This window comes from Bubalus bubalis, chromosome 24 (genome assembly GCF_019923935.1).
Source record: "Bubalus bubalis isolate 160015118507 breed Murrah chromosome 24, NDDB_SH_1, whole genome shotgun sequence".
NCBI lineage: Eukaryota > Metazoa > Chordata > Mammalia > Artiodactyla > Bovidae > Bubalus > Bubalus bubalis.
In genome coordinates this window covers 4061386-4080787 of record NC_059180.1, presented here as the reverse complement: position 1 = coordinate 4080787, position 19402 = coordinate 4061386, and the positions used below count along the sequence as shown (strand labels likewise).

The 19402-nt window shown below is 46.2% G+C and overlaps 1 long non-coding RNA gene and 1 other non-coding gene across 2 annotated transcripts; both read right to left on the bottom strand.

The window, feature by feature from the left end:
- Positions 1-1215: 1215 nt before the first annotated feature.
- On the bottom strand, positions 1216-11766 carry LOC112581728. The gene is made up of 3 exons (XR_003106315.3): positions 11348-11766; positions 2259-2388; positions 1216-1485 (listed from the first exon to the last, which is right to left on the bottom strand). It is a non-coding gene; the product is annotated as an uncharacterized LOC112581728 (long non-coding RNA).
- Positions 11767-18926: 7160 nt separating this feature from the next.
- TRNAG-CCC lies at positions 18927-18999 on the bottom strand. Its single transcript has one exon. It is a non-coding gene; the product is annotated as a tRNA-Gly (tRNA).
- Between the last annotated feature and the right edge of the window lie 403 nt (positions 19000-19402).

The window sequence follows — 19402 nt, the reverse complement described above, 5'->3', positions numbered from 1 at the left end:
GGTTTCCTAAGTGTTCCAGAGCGGACGGCTCACTCCTGCTAATGGAACGGGCTGCGTCCGCTTCCTGGATTTCGCGAACGCGGGTAAAAACCCAGGAGAGAAGGCGCCCGCGCCCTCGCCTATCTCACCCGGTGCATTTGTGTGCTGAGCGAAACTTGGGATTAATTATTGATGACGCGGCTCCAAATGAAGTGTTGGCGAGAGACCCGCTGCCTCTTCTAATTGCCAGGTTTCTGAGAAGAAGCTTCAGCCTGGAGGGATTTCATGATTAGAGTGAAAGGAAATAGGAAAAGCAAAGTGTGCTTTGGCCTGGTCCAAAAGAACAGAGCACTGAGAATTAACGGGGAGAATTAATTATTAATAACCAGAATATGAAAAGAGATGGGGGATGGTGGAGGAAAGATGGTTTCTCCCCAGCCCTCACCTGAATCTCCCACAACCAGAAACCAGGGGGAGCTGCCCACTGAGCTGGGCACTGGACGTGGAGCCGACTGGTAGTTGATCCTGAAGATAAAACAGCATGAAGTTGCCTTCTGTCGGGAAATCTCAGAGCCCGGGGTCTAAGGTAGAGGGACCGTCCCATGAAGTCAGGTTGAACTTTGATTTTCCAAAAACAGCACGTGGGACACCTATTAATTTCTAGTTCATCATCTAACGTTAAACAATGTTTTTCTATTGAAGTATAGTTGATTTACAGTGTTGCGTTGATTTCTGCTGTAGAGCAAATTAATTCAGTTATACAGATACATGCATTCCTTTTTCAAATATTCTTTTCCATTATGGTTTATCACAGGAGATGGAATAGTTCCTCGTGCCATACAGTAGGACCTTGTCGTTCATCCATTCTATAGACAATAGCGTAAATCTGCTAGCCCCAGCCTTGCACTCAGTCCACCCCCAGCCCCTCCCTCTTGACAACCGGAAGTCCATTCTCTGTGTCTGTGAGTCTGTTTTGTAGACAGGTTCTGGAGAGGGCAATGGCACCCCACTCCAGTACTCTTGCCTGGAGAATCCCATGGACGGAGGAGCCTGGAGGGCTGCAGTCCATGGGGTCGCTAAGAGTCGGACACGACTGAGCGACTTCACTTTCACTTTTCACTTTCATGCATTGGAGAAGGAAATGGCAACCCACTCCAGTGTTCTTGCCTGCAGAATCCCAGGGACGGGGGAGCCTGGTGGGCTGCCGTCTATGGGGTCACACAGAGTCAGACACGACTGAAGTGACTTACCTTACCTTCATCCGTGTTATAGTGTAGATTCCGCATATAAGTGATATCACATGTTATTTGTCTTTCTCTTTCCGACTTACTTCACTTAGTATGATCATCGTTAGTTGCACCCACGTGGCTGCCAGTGGCAGTATGTCGTTCTTTTCGTGGCTGAGTAGTGTATTCTGCTGATATGCGCACCATGTCTTCTCTGTCCATTCGTAGGTCGAGGGACGTTTAGATTGTCTCCATGTCCAGACTATTGTGAATAGTGCGGCTATGAACAGAGGGGTACAGTATCTTTTTGAATTAGAGTTTTGTCCAGACATATGCCCAGGAGTGGGATTGCTGGATCATATGATAATTCTCTCTTTAGTTTTCTGAGTACTGTTTTCCATAGTGGCTGCACCAACTTGCATGCCCACCAACGGTGTAGGAGGGTTCCCTTTTCTCCCCATCCTCTCTAGCATTTGTTAGTTGTAGAGTTTTTAATGATAGTCATTCTGATCGGTACGAGGTGGTACCTTATTATAGTTTAATTTGCATTTCTCTGGTAATTAGCAATGTTGAGCATCTTTTCGTGTGTCTATTGGCCATCTGTATTTCTTCTTTAGACTTCTTCTATAGTCTATAGAGGTATTCTCATCTAACATCTTTCTAGCTATTTCTTACTTGGACAATGAGTATCCAGCCCTTGGACTGTCCACACCCCACAAGACCAGGAAAGAAGAAAAAAATAGAACAAAGGAAAGTGAAAGTGAAAGTCGGTCAGTTGAGTCCAACTCTTTGCCACCCCATGCACTATACAGTCCGTGGAATTCTCCAGCCGGAATACTGGTGGGTAGCCTTTTCCTTCTCCAGGGGATCTTCCCAACCCAGGGATGGAATCCAGGTCTCCCACATTGCAGGCGGATTCTTTACCAGCTGAACCACAAGGGAAGCCCAGAAGAAAGGAACCACCTTCCAAATAATCCCATTTTGCTACTTAGAGAAAATTTGGTAGGGGAAGAAATTACAATGATAGTAGCTAAAATGCACTTTGAAAGTTACCTGTTTACTTATGCATCATCCTTGTCCCCGGCCATCACTGACAACCAAGAGTTGACTTGTTTACCAGTCTAAATCCCAGGTACTCTTCCCTGGAAGCAAGAAGTGGCGTATCAGGATGTGGTGAGGAGTCCTGTGGCAAAGACACAAGCTGTAACTCAGTTGCTGGAGGATTTTTTTCGTCTGCATCCCACCAGGCAGTTCTGAGTGCCTGTGACCTTGGAGGCACATTTTACTTCTTCACCTTTCCCTCCACACACCTCAGCAAGAACTATCCACTGAGGTGTGGAATTTAATAATAGGCACACCTAGCTAGAGACACTGCGTTCGCCTGTCCCAGAGGATTGAAAACAAGGTGTCTCCTGAACCTGCCTGCCAATGCAGGAGATGCTGGAGATTCGGGTTCGATTCCTGGGTTGGGGAGATTCCCTGGAGAAGGAAATGGCACCCCACTCCAGTATTCTTGTCTGGAAAATTCCATGAACAGAGGAGCCTGGCGGGCTACAGTCCATGGGGTGGCAAAGAGTCAGACACGACCTGAGCGTACATGCATGGTACACACAGGTGGTGATGGGCACTCACCACCACTGAACTGTACATTTAAGGATGGTTCAAATGACGGATTTTGTTATGTGTATTTTTACCACAATAAAAACACAGGATAAAAAATTATTGTATATGATGTGATCCTAACCACGTAAGAAAGCTACATGTAAAATATTATGAACAAAATAGACCAAAATAGTAACAGTGGTTGCCTTTTGATAAGAGATAGATGACTTTCATTCTCTTGTCTCTATTTTTCTGTTATTTTCTATATACTCTATTACGTGGGTATTTATTATCATATCAGGAAAAGATAAACTTAAATTTTTAGATGCAGCCTAATAGAACAAAGGAAGAATTGGAATTTCCAATGTAGTTTTCTCCACAATTTGCTCACAAACATAGCAACCTACCCTCCGCCTTCTTTCCAGAGATGAGAAATTTGTCTATAAAACAACTTTAAAACCCAGTATTTCAGAAGGAAAAAAAATATTGGAAATAAAGTCCACGTGTGTTTAAGTGTCTTTATTTGTCTTGATTTCGCTTAACCTGTTCTTTTTTTCCTTGGTCCCCCATGAACTTAGAAGACACAGCCACAGTGCAGCTGAGATTTTGCCTTTGCTAGTAAGTTAGTTTATGAATGTTATAAATATAACTGATTTGTAAGGGAGAAAGCACATTCTTGGCAAAAACCAAATGTCTCTTAAGATGGGCTTAATTAAAACAAAATACTCTTTAAATAGAATACCTCATCAGAATGCATGAAAATTTGAGAAGTTGAACATGACAAAGTAGGCTTAACGATATAAGATCATTTAAAGCAAAACATTCTTCTCTGTAAGAGTCCCAAAATATGTCTAAGGGTGCACAAAAAGTCAAGACTGCAGAACAAAGACTCTGTGTTTGAAATTTTAATGTGCACATTAAAAAAAGCCAAGAAATATGACCGTAATCTGGGTGAGATTAGACAAAACCAGGAAGGTGATAAAATAGCAGAAGGAAGTTCCTTTCAACAGAAGAATTCTAGGCTTTATGCATGAGACCTCAGCTCTAAAAACGACAGTGGCAAGCAGCCACAGTCAAGGCAAAACTCCATGGTTAAAAGACAAAGGGCATTTAAAAAGTTATTTCCATTTTCCTCCTCTGAAAAGGCTTTTTTCATTTGTTTGGTTGACTATGAAATTTTATTAAATTTCCCAAATGGTCTTACCACGTACCGTGTAAGAAACCAGCAACGAAGGTCTCCTGATATGAATTTCTGAAACAGCTACGATTTGAAGGTACACCTAAGTGCAGCCTCATACTCCAAAGGGTCAGTGAAAAACAACCTCTGAAAACCGATGGTCCTTACAATGGATTTGCCAAAAAGCAAGCATCCCGTTTTAAGTTCAAGGTTCTATCTGTTTCATTTGCTGACACTTAAAAGGTGCATGTTGGGGAGATGCTGGGTGGTTGGGTCCCATGGGGCAAATGTTTATTTGTCAATAGGGACCTTTGAATGCCTGGATCTGCTCACCTGGCCTCATGCACCCAGCGTCCCCGGCCAAATCCTTGTTTTCATTGCTGACCCACCTAAGAGCTGCTGTGTGGTTGAAAAGCACAGGCCTGGGACTTCCCTGGTGGTCCAGAATCTACCCTGCAATGCTGGGAATTGGAGTTTGATCCCTGGTCGGGGAACTAAGATCCCACCTGCCGCAGAGCGACTAAACCCACCTGCCCCAACTACTGAGCCCAAGCACTGCAGCCAGAGTCTATGCACTGCAGCGAGAAGACCCCACGTGACACGGTGAAGACCCCACGTGCCTCAGCGAAGGCTTGACACCGCCAGAGAAAGAAAGTGCATTTCCATTGCAGGGGCTGTGAGTTCGATCCCTGGTCGGAGAACTAAAATCTCACAAGCTATGTGGTGCACCCGAAAAATAGGGGGAAAAAAAAAGCACCTAATTTTTCCATTTCCAATTAAATGACTAGTTTAAGAATATACCATCTTTTTACCTTTCTATCTGGAATCCTCAGGGCCTGGAGGGTTTGAAGGTGATTTTTTCATGGATGGGTGGACTCAGAATACTTACATGTTTCCCAAGTAAAGAACCTACTTTCCGTTTCTAAAAATACCATATGCTCTGAGCTCCATCACATTCTTTTTTTTTTTTTTTTTTCCCCAGGTAGGATCAAGAGTGGGCTGGGATAAAGTGAGGTAAAGCACCTCCTGACTGTGAGTTACATTTCCCCACACCATGAGTCTTTTAATGTAGTGATTAATCGCCCCAGACTTTGATGAGAGGTGCCTGAGAGTCATTACTTGGGTAAGGATTGGGAAAGGGGATTGGGTCACGTTTGCGTTTTGGAAAGATGTGTGTGGGAGGAGGGAGGTTTGGAGGGTTAAGACAGGAGGCAGAAAAGCAAGTTTGGAATTTGATGCAGGTCAAAGACAAAGGCCTAGTGGTAAAGAACCCGACTGCCAATGCAGGAGAGGTAAGAGATGCGGATCCGATCCCGGGGTCAGGAAGATCCCCTGGAGGAGCGCATGGCAACCCACTCCAGTATTCTTGCCTGGAGAATCCCCTGAACAGAGGAGCCTGGCGGACTATGGTCCGTAGCGCAGAGTCAGACATGACTGAAGCAATTTAGCAGCAGCAGCAGCAAAAATGAGGGCACAAGCTCGGATGGTGGGAGTGGAGATGGACAGGGAGGAGTGGGCAGATTCAGATATAAAAGGAGATAGAGGAACTTCCCTGGTGGTCCCATGGTTAAGAATCCACCTTGCAATTCAGGGGATGCGGGTTCGATCTCTGGTCAGGAAACTAAGATTCCATGTGCCATAGAGCAGCTAAGCCTGTGCACTCCGGGGCCTGGGCACTCCGGGGCCCGTGTGCCACAGTGAGGATCCAGCATGCCGAACTAAGACTCGATGCAGCCAAATAAATAAAGGGGCAGGTGGTTCAGTCCCTGGTCAGGGAACTAAGATCCCACAAGTCACACGGTGTGGCTCCCCACCAAAAAATGTTATGCTGATGGAGGACCCGACAGGAATGCAGACTGTCACTGCAGAGCCACAAGTCTGATCAAAACTCTGTCATCTGAAAATACCACGCTCAGTGAAAGAAGCCAGACACCAGAGGTCATGACATAGTTCCATTTATCTGTGAAATGCTGGCAGATGTGCAGAGGTAGAAAACAGGCTGTGCAGAGGAGGGGATGAGCCTGGGGTTTCCTCCTGGGCTGATGACAACGTCTGGAGCTAGACAGTAGTGACGGTCGCCCAGTGTTCCGAATGTGCTAAGCGGCCACTAATGGTCAATTTCATGTCATGTCTTACGAGCAAAAAAAAAAAAAAAAGATCATCTCATTTCCATAAAGGCAAAAAAAGGGATAAATTGGACCTCATTAAAACTAAAGAGATTTGCTCTACAGAAGATGCTGATAAGGGAATGAAAAGACACATCACAGACTGGGAGAGATTATTTGCAAATCACATAGCTAACAAAGGACTCGTACTGAGAATACATAAGGAATTTTCAAAACTCAACAGTAAAAAAGAACAAGTGGGCCACTTGGATCCAGTGGAAAAAGCGTGGAGGAGAAATGCCTTTCCATGGCTCTCTTTAACAAGAAGTCTGTGCGATGATCTGACGATGTCTGTGTCCCCTGTTAGAGCCCAGAAATCAGGGACTTGGCCTGGTTTTGCTCACCATGCGTCCTCTGTCTGGCTCAGGGCCCAGCACATAGTAAAAGCAGAATAAATATGAATGAATGAATGGGCAGGCACCTGGACAAAGTGCTGGCCAAATGGACCTAGAACCTCTAATGCATGACGGCTGGAGAGCCTTTGAACACAGCACCCCAGCAACAGCAATGGGCAAAGAGGAGCGCATTCATGCATTCATTCACTCAGTAAGTACCTACTGTGTACCAGGCTCTGTTTTAAGCATATGAAATACATCCATGGTCGAAACAGACAACAATTCCTACACTTGTGGAACATAACTTTACACTAAACGAAAAGACAACGAGGCATTATTCACAACAGCCAAAAAACGGACACAACTCTTGTCCCCAGACGGATGATAAATGGGTAAACAGAATGCATCCCTCCACACAATGGAATGCTCTTCAGCTTTAGAGAGAAAGGAGCTTCTGGCACCCACTACAACGCAGGTGAACCTTGAGGACAAGATGCTGAGTGAAATAAACCAGACACGAAAGGACAGATACTGTGTGATCCCACTTCTGTGAAGTCCCTGGAGGACATATTCATGGGGACAGAAAGTAGAAGAGTGGGCGCAGGAGCTGCGGAGGGGGCGGTGAACCGGGAGTGAGTGTTTAAGGGGAGCAGAGCTTCAGTTGGGGAAGATGAAATGAGTTCTGGAGATGAGGGCGGTGATGGGTGCCTAACAGCGTGAATGTCCTTAAAGCCCCTGAACTGGACACTTAAAACTGGTTAAAATGGTAAAACTTTATATTAGGTGTATTTTACCACAACTTAAAACATCCTGATAATAAGGTCTGTGGAGCAACGAAATTTGTGAATAGAGATCACCATTTGAAGGAGAGCAGTCAGAGTCCTGTTCATCCTTCAATTCATATTCAATTGATAGGAGGATTTTTAGCTGCTCTGGAGAGACAGAATGATGTTACCAATGACTGAGGGGGAAGAATATTAGTGCAAAGAAGGTCATGTAAGGGACCTCCCTGGCAGTCCAGTGGTAAGGACTCGGCTCTCACAGCCATGGTTGGGTGGGTGGGGGTGGGGGGGGCCCTGGTTTGACCCCTGACCTGGGGAATTAAGATCCCATAGGCTGCAAAGCGGGGCCAAATAAAAGAAAACAAAAAGATCACTTAATGGATCTCCTTCTGTTATCGAAAATAGAGGGAGGAGAATATTCTGAATACAGTATGCAAGAGCCTTAGGGTCTTCCTGGCCGTTGCAGGTTAGGACTGGCACTCTCCCTGCAGAGGGCACGAATTTGATCCCTGGTCAGAGAACCAAGATCCTGCACGCTGTGCAGGGACTTATTAAAAAATTGGGGCATTAAAAAAAAAAGCTACATTTACACTACTGAAACATTTTTTCCCAAGCCTTTCTGTTGGCAATAAGCATAAACTAGAAATGGCAACCCACTCCAGTGTTCTTGCCTAGAGAATCCCAGGGACGGGGAGCCTGGTGGGCTGCCGTCTATGGGGTCACACACAGTCGAACACGACTGAAGTGACTTAGCAGCAGCAGCAGCAGATCGTACCACTGACTCATCTTGATAAACATACTATACTTAAAGTATCAAATCTGTTTTTTTTAAGGAACGAAGACTTGGAGGGGGAGAGGAAATGGGGGTCACCATGGGGGGAGTGTGGGGGGAGTAGCTCAAAGAAGGAGGCTCTGAGGAAGGACACGGAGGGTGCGGAGGCTGGGGTCAGCCAGGAGGCAGGGAGGAGGTCAGGAGAGAACAGGACGCTGGTGACGTGGAGCCACGGAGGCACTGCTGGGACTTCGAGAAGTTAAAGTGTTAGTCACTCAATCGTGTCCAACTCTGCAACCCCAAGGACTGTAGCCCACCAGGCCCCTCTGTCCATGGGGATTCTCCAGGCAAGAATACTGGAGTGGGTTGCCATTCTCCTCTCCAGGGGATCTTCCCGACCCAGGGATGGAACCCGGGTCTCCAGCATTACCGGCAGATTCTTTACCATCGGAGCCACCAGGGAAGCCCTGGGACTTCGACTGTTCATCTATATCAGAAGGAGAGGAAGAAGCTTTTGTGCAAAACGTCAGATCAGTTTCCACAAAGCGGCCGAGAAAAGAACCCAAAGCTGTGTTCCCAGGGCTGGCTGTAGCTTGACGCCCAGGCCTGCTTCTTCCTGCTGTTTAATCCACGCCAGAGTCAAAGGCATCTAGAAAAAAAACACTCGGGGAGAGGAGGGTCACAGGCTCTTAAGGAAACTTGAGAAAAATTTAACAGACCACTGGTCCACATGACTGATACCTCAGTTTCAAGCATGAGCTCAGTTAAACCTGGGTGTTGTCTTGGCTCCTAAGGGACTGAACAGCCGTGTGCTTCAGGATGATAAATCTCCAACGTAAATGAAACAAAATACAATGGGAACTTTCCTGGCTTTCAAGTGAATGCTTTCATTGTAGTTTTGAAGTTTCACATGTACAACTGAATTATTATGCAGATGTTAAAAAATAGGAGGTAGGTCTCTAACAGCCGTGAGAAAAGATGTCTAGGATACCTTATGAAATGGGAAAAAAAAAAAAGCAAAGTAAAGCAGTTTGCATTCATCTCATTTTGGTTAAAAAAAAAAAGTACTTACATGAATAGGTTTATAGTACATGCAAAAGAAAAAAAATCCTCTGATATCAGTTAATATGGTTACACCTCTGCTAGAATATCAGGGAACTTTCACATTCTATATTATATATTTCAGAAGTGCTGGAAGTTTAAAAATAATGAGCATCCATGACCTCTGTGATCAGAAAGGAAAATAAAGATGTTTTCAATGGAATATCTAGAATACATAAATGTCCATCAAAATTCAACCGTAAAAAAACACTCTATACAGAAAAATAAACAAGAAATCTAGGGAAAGTACCTGGTGGTCCAGTGCTTAGGACTCGGCACTTTTACTTCTGTGATTCAGTCCCTCCACAAGCCTTGAAGTATGGCCCCCCCCCCAAAAAAAAAAAGGAAAAAGAAATCTAATTTTTAAATGGGCAAAAAAATACATAGATATCTCAACAAAAAGTGTAGAGATGCCAAGCACATGAAAAGATGTTCAACATCATTAGTCACTGAGGAAATGCAAATGAAGAACACAATGAAATATCACTATGTATGTGTCAGAATGGCTAAAATTAAAAATAGTGACAATACCAAATGCTGGTGATGATGTGGAGAAGCCAGATCACACATCCATGGCTGGTGGGAATGTGAAATGAGACAGCCACTTTGGGAATCAGTCTGGAGGTTTCTTACAAAACTAAATATGTTCTTTCCATATGACCCAGCAATTGCACTCCTGGGCATTCATCCCAGCAGAATGGAAATCTATGCTCATACACAACCTGTGCATGAATGTTCATAGCAGCTCTACTTGTAACAACCTGAAGTGGAAACAACGAAAGTGTCTGAGAACAGGTGAATGGTCACACCAGCTGTGATGTATCTATACCATGGAACAGTGTTAATGAATAAAGGATGAATACAATGCAACACCTGAGAATTATGCTGATTTAAAAAAGCCAATATCGCAAAGTTACCTACTGTATGATTCTGTCATAGGGACAGAAAACAGATTAGAACTAGGGGTTGCCCACCCATGGTGGGGCAGGAAGACGAGTAAGTAAGGCAGAAAGAGATATCGTATCACGCAGACCCCTTGTGCTGATAGGACAATTCTGTGTCTTAATCGTGACGCTGTTTACATGAATCAACATGTGTGATAAAACTGCATACAGGCACATACACACACACACACGCACACACACAAGTAAAACTAGTGAAATCTAAATTGGTTCTGTAGATTATATCAATGTGAGTTTCCCAGTTATTATACCTCATGTCTACTATCTACATGTATGTTACTATCTGTATAGAAAAATATTATATTACGATAGTCATGCAAGGTATCACCATTGGACAAAACTGTTTGGAGAGCACCTTCCTATACATTTTGGCAACTTCCTGTGAAATCTAGAATTATTACTTGTTCAAAGTTAAAAAAAAAACAAAACCTCATATGGGGGGGACTTCCTGGGTAGTCCAGTGGTTAAAACGCCATGTTCCCAATGCCAAGGGGCTTGGATCTGATCCCTGCTCAGGGAACTAGATCCCACCTGCCACAGGTCAGAGTTCACATACAACAACTAAGACCCAGCGCAGCCAAATAAATAAATATTTTTTAAAAAACTCATATGGAGACAGATAATAAAATTCCTCTGGATTAACAAAACCTACTTTCATCAAAAATTTTAAAATATTTCTTCCATTTTCATTTAACCTATATTTTATGGGGGTGAATTCTTTGGGACTTTATTGAACTATTTTAAACATGTCTTTCAACTTGGGTCCAAAAAAAGTTCTCCATCCTTCGATCTGATGGATTAATAAAAATCAGATGACTCTGGACATCTGTATTTATCACCGTTTCAGGAAGTGCAGTCTATAAACCACCTGGATGAATAAAAAGATGCAGATTGCAGGGCCTCCCCAATTTTTCTAAATCGAGCTCTCCTGGGATAGGATCTGGCAGTCTGCACTTATTATTTCCAGTGATTCTTTTTTTTTTGGACATGCTATGCAGCATCGGGATCTTAGTTCTCCAACCAGGAATTGAACCTCTGCCCACTGCCTTGGGAGAGAGGAGTCTTAACCACTGGGCCACCCAGGGAAGTCTCAATGGACTTTCTTTAACTTGAATTTGGGGGGATGGGTCTCTGGGTCAAGTTTATGCTCTTAATCGTTGATGAAGGTGAGTTTTCTAGTTTTTAGAAAGGAAGAAAGAAAGAGAAACAAAGAAATCTTGGTTCTAGAAAGGAGCTCACTGCTCACTGGCATCCACAGCAATCCTCGGTCTCTCCTTCCTTTTCACCCCAGCGAGCGTCTTCAACAGAAGCAGCGCCCGTCTTTCCCGGACTCAAGCAATTCAACAAGCAGCTATTTTGGCTAATCTTTCAGATTAGTCTTCTTAACTGCCAGAAAAACGGCGCCTTAAAAAGGAAATGTTTCTGCCTAAGAACTTATACCCAGTTGAAAATAGTCATGATCATTTAAAAAAATAATGCTGCATAAGTACCCACACGATTTACCTCAAACACTGGTCCAGCCAGCTAAAAATAACCTCTAAACAAATACAAAACCTGGACAAGGCCCCGTGGAAGAAGCAGAGCCAACAGATTCTTCAGAAGTGAGGCTGGAGGACTGACCAGCTCTCAGCTTAGTCTGATCTGGTGCGAAGATCAAAGGCTGGCGATGGACTAAAGACGGCGCAACAAAAGCAGAGATAAACAAAGGGGCCTCCGCTAACTCCAAAGCTCCTGCCCAGCAAGTGAGAGCATCCATGAAATGAAAAGTGTTAGCCACTCAGTCGTGTCCGACTCTTTGCGACCCCTTGGACTGTAGCCCACCAGGCTTCTCTCTCCACGGGGTTCTCCAGGCAAGATTACTGGAGTGGGTTGCCATGCCCTCCTCCAGGGGCTCTTCCTAACCCAGAGATCAAACCCAGGTCTCCTCCACTGCAGGCAGATTCTTAACCATCTGAGCCACCAGGAAAATGAAATGAAAAAGCAACCTCCAAAATGGGAGAAAATAGTTGCAATCAGCCACTTGATAAGGGCTTAACATCCAAAAGGTACAAAGAACTCTCACAACTCAATAGAGTTAAAAAAAAAAATCTGGTTTAAAACTGGGCACGAGAACCGAATATACGTTTTTCCAAGGAAGACATGCAAATGACCCCCGGGTACATAAAGTGGCTCAGCATCAGGGAAATGCAAATCAAAACCACAATGAGCTATCACCACACATCTGTTAGGATGGTGATGATCAGAAAGGCAGGAAGGACGTGGAGAAAAGGGAACCTTTGTGCAATGTTAGTGGAAATGTAAATCGGTGCAGCCGCTAGGAAAAACAGCTTGGAGATTCCTCAAGAATTAAAAATAGAGCTGCCAAATGATCCAGCAATCCCACTTCTGGGTATGGAGCCAAAGGACATTTAAAAAAGGATACTGGAACTGCCATGTTCATGGCAGCATTATTCACCATGGCCAAGATAGAGAAACAGCCTAGGTGTCCATCACAGATGAATGGCTTCAGAAGATGCGGGGCATGAGGAATGGGATATTATTCAGCCGTGAGAAAGAAGGAAATCCTGTCATTTGTTAGAACACAGATGGACCTTGGGGCTTCCCAGGTGGCTCAGCGGTAAAGAATCCGTCGGCCAGTGCAGGAGACACGGGTTCAATCCCTGGGTCCAGAAGATTCCCCTGGAGAAGGAAATGGCAACCCACTCCGGTATTCTTGCCTGGGAAATCCCATGAACAGAGGAGCCTGGCAGGCTACCGTCCGTGGGGTCACAAAGAGTCGGATACAAGTGAGTGAGTGAGCTCACACAGGTGGACCTTGAGGGCACAATGTTAAGTGAAATAAGCCAGACAGAGAAAGACAAATACAAATATGGTATCACTTATATGTGGAATCTAAAAAAAAAAAAAGTCAAACTCATAGAGATAGAAAGTAGAAGTGGTTGCCGGGGGTTGGGGGATGGGGAAAATGGGGAACCTCCCCGTGGGTCTCCATAGCAACCGGGAGGGAGGTGACAGCTTGGGGCCCTTTTGTGACACCCTCTAGGAAGCAGGGAACAATCCTTGCAGGCACTCTTTCCTCTGAGAGGCAGAGGCTCAGAAGGGGGTGGGGGGGCCAGGTCTGCAGACCTACAGGTGATAGGTGTCCGCTTCATATGGCACTGCTACAGCCGAAGACCAGAGACTGGGCTGTTTAAACCGACATCTATTTCTCACAGATACGGAGGCTGGAGTCTAAGGTCAAGAAGACCTGACTTTTGGTGAGGGCCCTCTTCCCGGCTCATAGACAGCCAGCTTACAGATGGTCACCTTCTTGCTGTGTCCTCCCAAGTCGGAGAGAGAGAGAGAGGCGGGGGAGGGGTTAGGTTTGGCTGTGCAAGTCTTAGTGGTGGCACGAGGGATGTGGGATCTTTAGTTGCAACATGTGGAATCTAGTTCCCTGACTAGGGATCAAACCCGGGCCCCTGCATTGGGAACATGGTATCTTAGCCACAGGACCACCAGGGGAGTCCCTCTTCCTCCTCTTGCTGCTGCTGCTAAGTCGCTTCAGTCGTATCCAACTCTGTGCGACCCCATAGACGGCAGCCCACCAGGCTCTCCGTCCCTGGGATTCTCCAGGCAAGGACACTGGAGTGGGTTGCCATTTCCTTCTCCAATTCATGAAAGTGAAAAGTGAAAGTGAAGTCGCTCAGTTGTGTCCGACTCCTAGCGACCCCGTGGACTGCAGCCTACCAGGCCCCTCCGTCCATGGGATTTTCCAGGCAAGAGTACTGGAGTGGGTTGCCATTGCCTTCTCCGCTTCCTCCTCTTATAAACACACTAATCCTATCGTGGGGGTTGTACCTTCATGACCTCGTCTAAACTTAATTACCTCCCCAAGGAACCACCCCCAAATGCCACCTTGGGGGTTGGGCTTCAACACATGAATTTGGGGTACGCACAGTTCAGTCCGTAACAGATGGTTATGGTCTGTGGCTGGGGAACCAGAGGGTGGGAAGGGTCTGGAGGCACTCAAGTAAGAGAGTAAGAGAAAGACAGAGACAGACAAAGACAGAAGTAGAGACAGAGGCCGGGAGAGAGGTAGAGACAGGCAGAGAAGGCTCCAAGAAAGAAAGGGCGCCTGGAGCCACTGGCCTCCTGATTGAGCCAGATCGCTCAAGATCCCAGAAACTGTTATTTCTCCATTCAAAAAAGACTTTTTTAAAAGTTTTTATTGTGGTAAAATAGGTAACGTGATGTTTCCCATCTGTAAGCGTCCAGTTCAGGGGCTTTAAGTCCATTCACCTTGTTGCTCAACCATCCACACGCCATCTGCAGAACTCAGTCACTGACCCTAACTGAAACTCCACCCCATCAAATAGTGACTCCCCACCCCCGCACCCCACCCCGTTTTCTCCTCCTTGCCAGCTTGCATTCTCCTTTCCCCCACAGTAAACACAGTGACATCTTCAACACAACAAGCACTCCTGTTTGGGGGGGGCAGTGATGACAGGAAGTGGGGCAACTGTCTGATCTGATGGGGATCCGATGGGGAATCTTAAGCAATCAGAGTCAGAACTGGGGAAAAAAAAAAAGTGCCAGGCTGCGACCACCAGGCGGGCTGGGTGCCCCTGAGGCCCAGATGGTCTGCAGGGACCCGGGAACCCCGGGGAAAACACAGAGGCTGCAGCCAACCGGGAAGAAGCGAGACAGGGAGGGCTGATGAGGCTCCCTCACCACCATTGGAGACGCCATCGTCCTCACGCCAAGAGTCCCCGGTAATTTTCTGTCCAATTTGGTAGCAATACACCCACTTAACAGCAAATCCAATTACTGTGGCTTCCCCCCATTTGTCATCTTAAGTGGTGTTTTGCTTCCATTAGAACTTATAACAAATCACTTCAAGCAGCAGAGCAAAACCTGACTCTCCTCTCTTGTTCCCTGTTTTCACAGTTTGTTTTAGACACTAAGTGGCAGGGAAAAGGGCCTTGGGCTTCCCAGGTGGCACAAGTGGTAAAGAACCTGCCTGCCGATACAGGACACCTAAGAGGTGCAGGTTCGATCCCTGGGTCGGGAAGATCCCCTGGAGGAGGGCATGGCCAGCCACTCCAGTATTTTTGCCCGGAGAATCCCATGGACAGAGGAGCCTGGTGGGCTACAGTCCATGGGGTCACAAACAGTTGGACATGACTAAATCAACAGCGGGCACACACAATAAGGGTCTTTCTTGGGCAAATAGCTGAGGAAAGGAGGGCAAGGCTGGTGCTGGTGTTCAGGGTGGCGGCGGGAACTGGCCCTCAGTCACAGAGGGGAGGATGGACTTGGATGATGCAATGAGAGCTTGGGGGCCACTGGGCAAGAGGGCTGCAGGCCAGGGCACAGGCGGGACCAGACTGTCAGCCTCTCTGCTTTTATAGGGCAGAGGCATTGGAGGGCTGGCTTCATCCGAGACTGGGGAGCTTTGGATCTCATGGGTTGGAAGGACAAGGGGTATAGGGGTGCTCCAGTCTCTGCCCAGGACAGGGAGGTGACATCCTGCTCCATCAGCCCAGAAACAGCATCTCAAACGAGTCGTCTGTTGCAAACTGTAGCTCCTGGCACAGGCCTGCCGGCTTCCCGCAGGGGCTCGGCAAGCCTCCGTGAACCAGTTAAACTGGGCTGAGCGGAGGTTCCTGTGTTAGAAGCACCAGTCCCCATCCAGGGCACTGGCCAGGGAGTGAACAGGGGTCTGAGAGCCACTTCTGGGATGCCCCCCAGCCCCTGGGAGATTCCTCAGCACTCACAGGCAGTTTGGTCTGAGAGTCACTTTTCTCCCCAACCCACGGATAGACAGAACAACTTCTGTCTTGCTCATCCTTAGAACCTGATGCGCAGCTGGGAGGCACTGAAGACCTTCGCTTCTTACTGCCAATCCCAGAAAACCAGTATCCCTGTTATCACACACCTCGAGCCTTGGCCCGCCGGCTACCGTCTGTTGCACCAAGTTCTCCATCACCCATTGGGTCAAGGAGCCAAACTCTGTGTGCGCACGTTCCCTGAGATGCCCTCACCGCTTTTATGAGTCCCACCAAGCCCAGGACAGAGTTCAGGCAGATGGAGGGGGTGACGACTCATACTCGACCACCCGTTGTTCATGACATCTAAATATCCAGGATCACCCAGATCCAGGCAGTCTATTTTGCTGTGTAATTTCGAAGAGACACCGTGTTTTCGGACTGAAGAAAGCATGCTTAGATTAAATTCCCCGAAACGGTCTATGGTGAAACAGAAGAGGAATGTCCCTCCCAGCCCACCTCCCGGGGACCCAGCCGGCCTGGCAGGAAAGCATTCACTTCCTGCCTATGATCGAGAGATGCATTATGTCACAAGGGGGAGAACTTCCAAATCCTATTTTTAGAGGTGATGAGGGGGAGGCCGAGTCCAGCCTGGAGCTGGAAGGGGTCCAAGGTCTAGGAGGCAATGGCTTCCGAGACCCGCCTCCATGCCTCACGCTGTCCTCTCTCACGTTCCGAGTCCCTACGTGGCTCTGCAGGGGGGTGGTACAGGATGTTCCCATGAATCGTCTGGAGCCCAGAGAACTCGAGCACCAAGGTCGCGCTTTCAACCCGAGTCTGACCTGTAGCACACGCCCCTCTCCTACAGACCCAGGCTGGGTGACAGCCTACTACAAGATGACACATTTCCAGAGGTGCAAGATTGAAAGACACTTCAAGACCCATGGCCACTGGACAATAAAACGCTTGGAATTCAGCACAGAAAGGTCGGGGGAAGGTCCTTCGTTCTAAAATAGTTTTACTCTGATTTGAAAAGATTCATGCACCCCGGGGTTCACAGAAGCATTATTTACAATAACCAAGACATGGAAGCAGCCTAACCAGATGAATGGATCAAGAAGATGTGGTATACACACACAGTGGAGTATTATTCAGCCATAAGAAAGAAGGAAATAATGCCATTTGAAGCAACATGGATGGACCTAGAGATTATTACACTAAGTGAAGTCAGACAGAGAAAGACAAACACCATGATACATCACTTATATGTGGAATCTAAAAAAAAATGATACAAATGAATTTATTTACAAGATAGAAATAGACTCATAGACACAGAAAACAAATGCATGGTTACCAAAGGGAAAAGGGAGGAAGGGATAATAGTAGGAGCTTGGGATTAACAGATGCCAACTATTGTGTATAACATAGAGAAATAACAAGATCCTATTGTATAGCACAGGGACCTGTATTCAATATCCTGTAATAAGTCATAATAGAAAAGAATATGAAAAAGAATATATATTATATACAGAGAGATAAATATAATAGGTATAACAGATAAATAGATAGATATGGAGAGAGACAGCTTAGTCGCTTCAGTCATATCCGAATCTTTCAGTCATATCCGAATCTTTGCCACCCGTTGCACTACTGCCCACCAGGTTCCTCTGTCCATGGGATTTTCCAAGCAAGAATACTGAAGTGGGTTCCATGCCCTCCTCCAGGGCTTCTTCCCGACCCAGGGATCGAACCCATGTCTCTTACATCTCTGGCACTGGCAGACAGCTCTTTACCACTAGCGCCATCTGGGAAATGCCATCTGATCAGACCCGCATCTGCCTGCATCTCCTTCTTTGCAAAAGCAGATTCTTCACCCACCAAGCCACCTGGGAAGCCCCCAGATACAGTAGCACATATATATATATATAATTTAATCAATGCTGTACACCTGAAACGAACACAATACTGGAAATCAACTATACTTCAATTTTTAAAAAATTATTAAAAAAATAAAAATAAAACGCAGGGAGCCTAGCCTGGTGCTCTGTGATGACTTAAAGGGGTGGTGTGGGGGAGGGGAAGGAGGTTCAAGAGGGAGGGGATATATGTATAATTATGGTCAATTCACGCTGTTGTATGGCAAAAACCAACAGAATATTGTAAAGCAATTTTCCTTCAATTAAAAAATAAATTTGCTTTAAAATTTTTTAAATAATTTAAAATATTCAAAATCATAGAAAATTAAGACAAAGAGGTAATGCCAGTCTCCGTTACAGGAGGCCTTACAGGCACCTGGTGCTTGTTCAACTTCCACGTGTTTCATTCAGAGAGAATGAGGACAGTCTTGGTGCGAAGGTCAACTCTGTGTCAGCTTGACTGGGCCCAGGGACACCCGCCCAGAGAGCCGGTGAGACATTATTTCTGGGTGTATCTCTGAGGGTGTTTCTGGAAGGGATTAGCATTTGAATCCGTAGACTGAGTAAAGATGGGCTGAAACTGGGCTGGCATCACCCAATCCACTGAGGGTCCAGACAGGAAACGAAAAGGACAGAGGAAGCCTCTTCTGTCCCCTTCTTCAGCTGGAACATCCATCGTGTCCTGCCCTTCGACATCAGAGCTCCAACTTCTAGTCCAAGAGTGTTAAGCCACCCACTGTCCCAGTTCTCCAGCTCATGGATGGCACGTTGTTGTTCAGTTGCTAAGTTGTGTCTGATTCGCTGCCACCCTATGGACTGGCCCTGTTCTTCACTATCTCCCAGAGCATGCTCAAACTCATGTCCACTGAGTCGGTGATGCCATCCAACCATCTCATCCTCTGTCGTCTCCTTCTCCTCCTGCCTTCAATCTTTCCCAGCATCAGGGTCTGTCTCAATGAGTCAGCTCTTCATATCAGGTGGCCAAAGTATTGAAGCTTTATGGATGGCATATCATAACATATCTCAGCCTCCATCATTTTGGGGGGGGGCTATTTTTTCATTTATTTATTGGCTGCCCCAGGTCTTAGTTGAGGCACATAGCCTCTTCGATCTCAGTTGCAACATGTAGGATCTTTTAATTACAGCATGTGGGATCTAGTTCCCTGACCAGGGATCGAACCAGGGACCCCTGCATTGGGAGTGCAGTGTCTTAGCCACTGGACCACCAGGGAAGTTCCTCAGCCTCCATAATTGCGTGAGCCAATTCCCATAATAAATCTCTTCTATATCCATGAATAGCCTACTGGTTCTGTTTTCTTTGGAGAACCCTGACTGATACACTCGTGAATAAGATTAAAAGGCAAAGCCTAAGACAATCCCTTTCTGTAGAGCAAACAGTTACAGGAAACCATGTGCAAACTCGTGATCTTTTTTCCTCCACTTCAGGAGAATGGGGTTTTTGTCTTACACAGATGGGTGTTAAAAGTAAAAAAAAATCACACACCATATCATAGTAAAAATCTTGAAGAAGCAGAATTGTCACATGTCTGTCTGTAACAGACTGTCCAGCAGACCTTTCTGTGACGGTGGAAATGGATGTTCTCTGAACTGCCCGAAGCAGTGGCCACGAGTCCC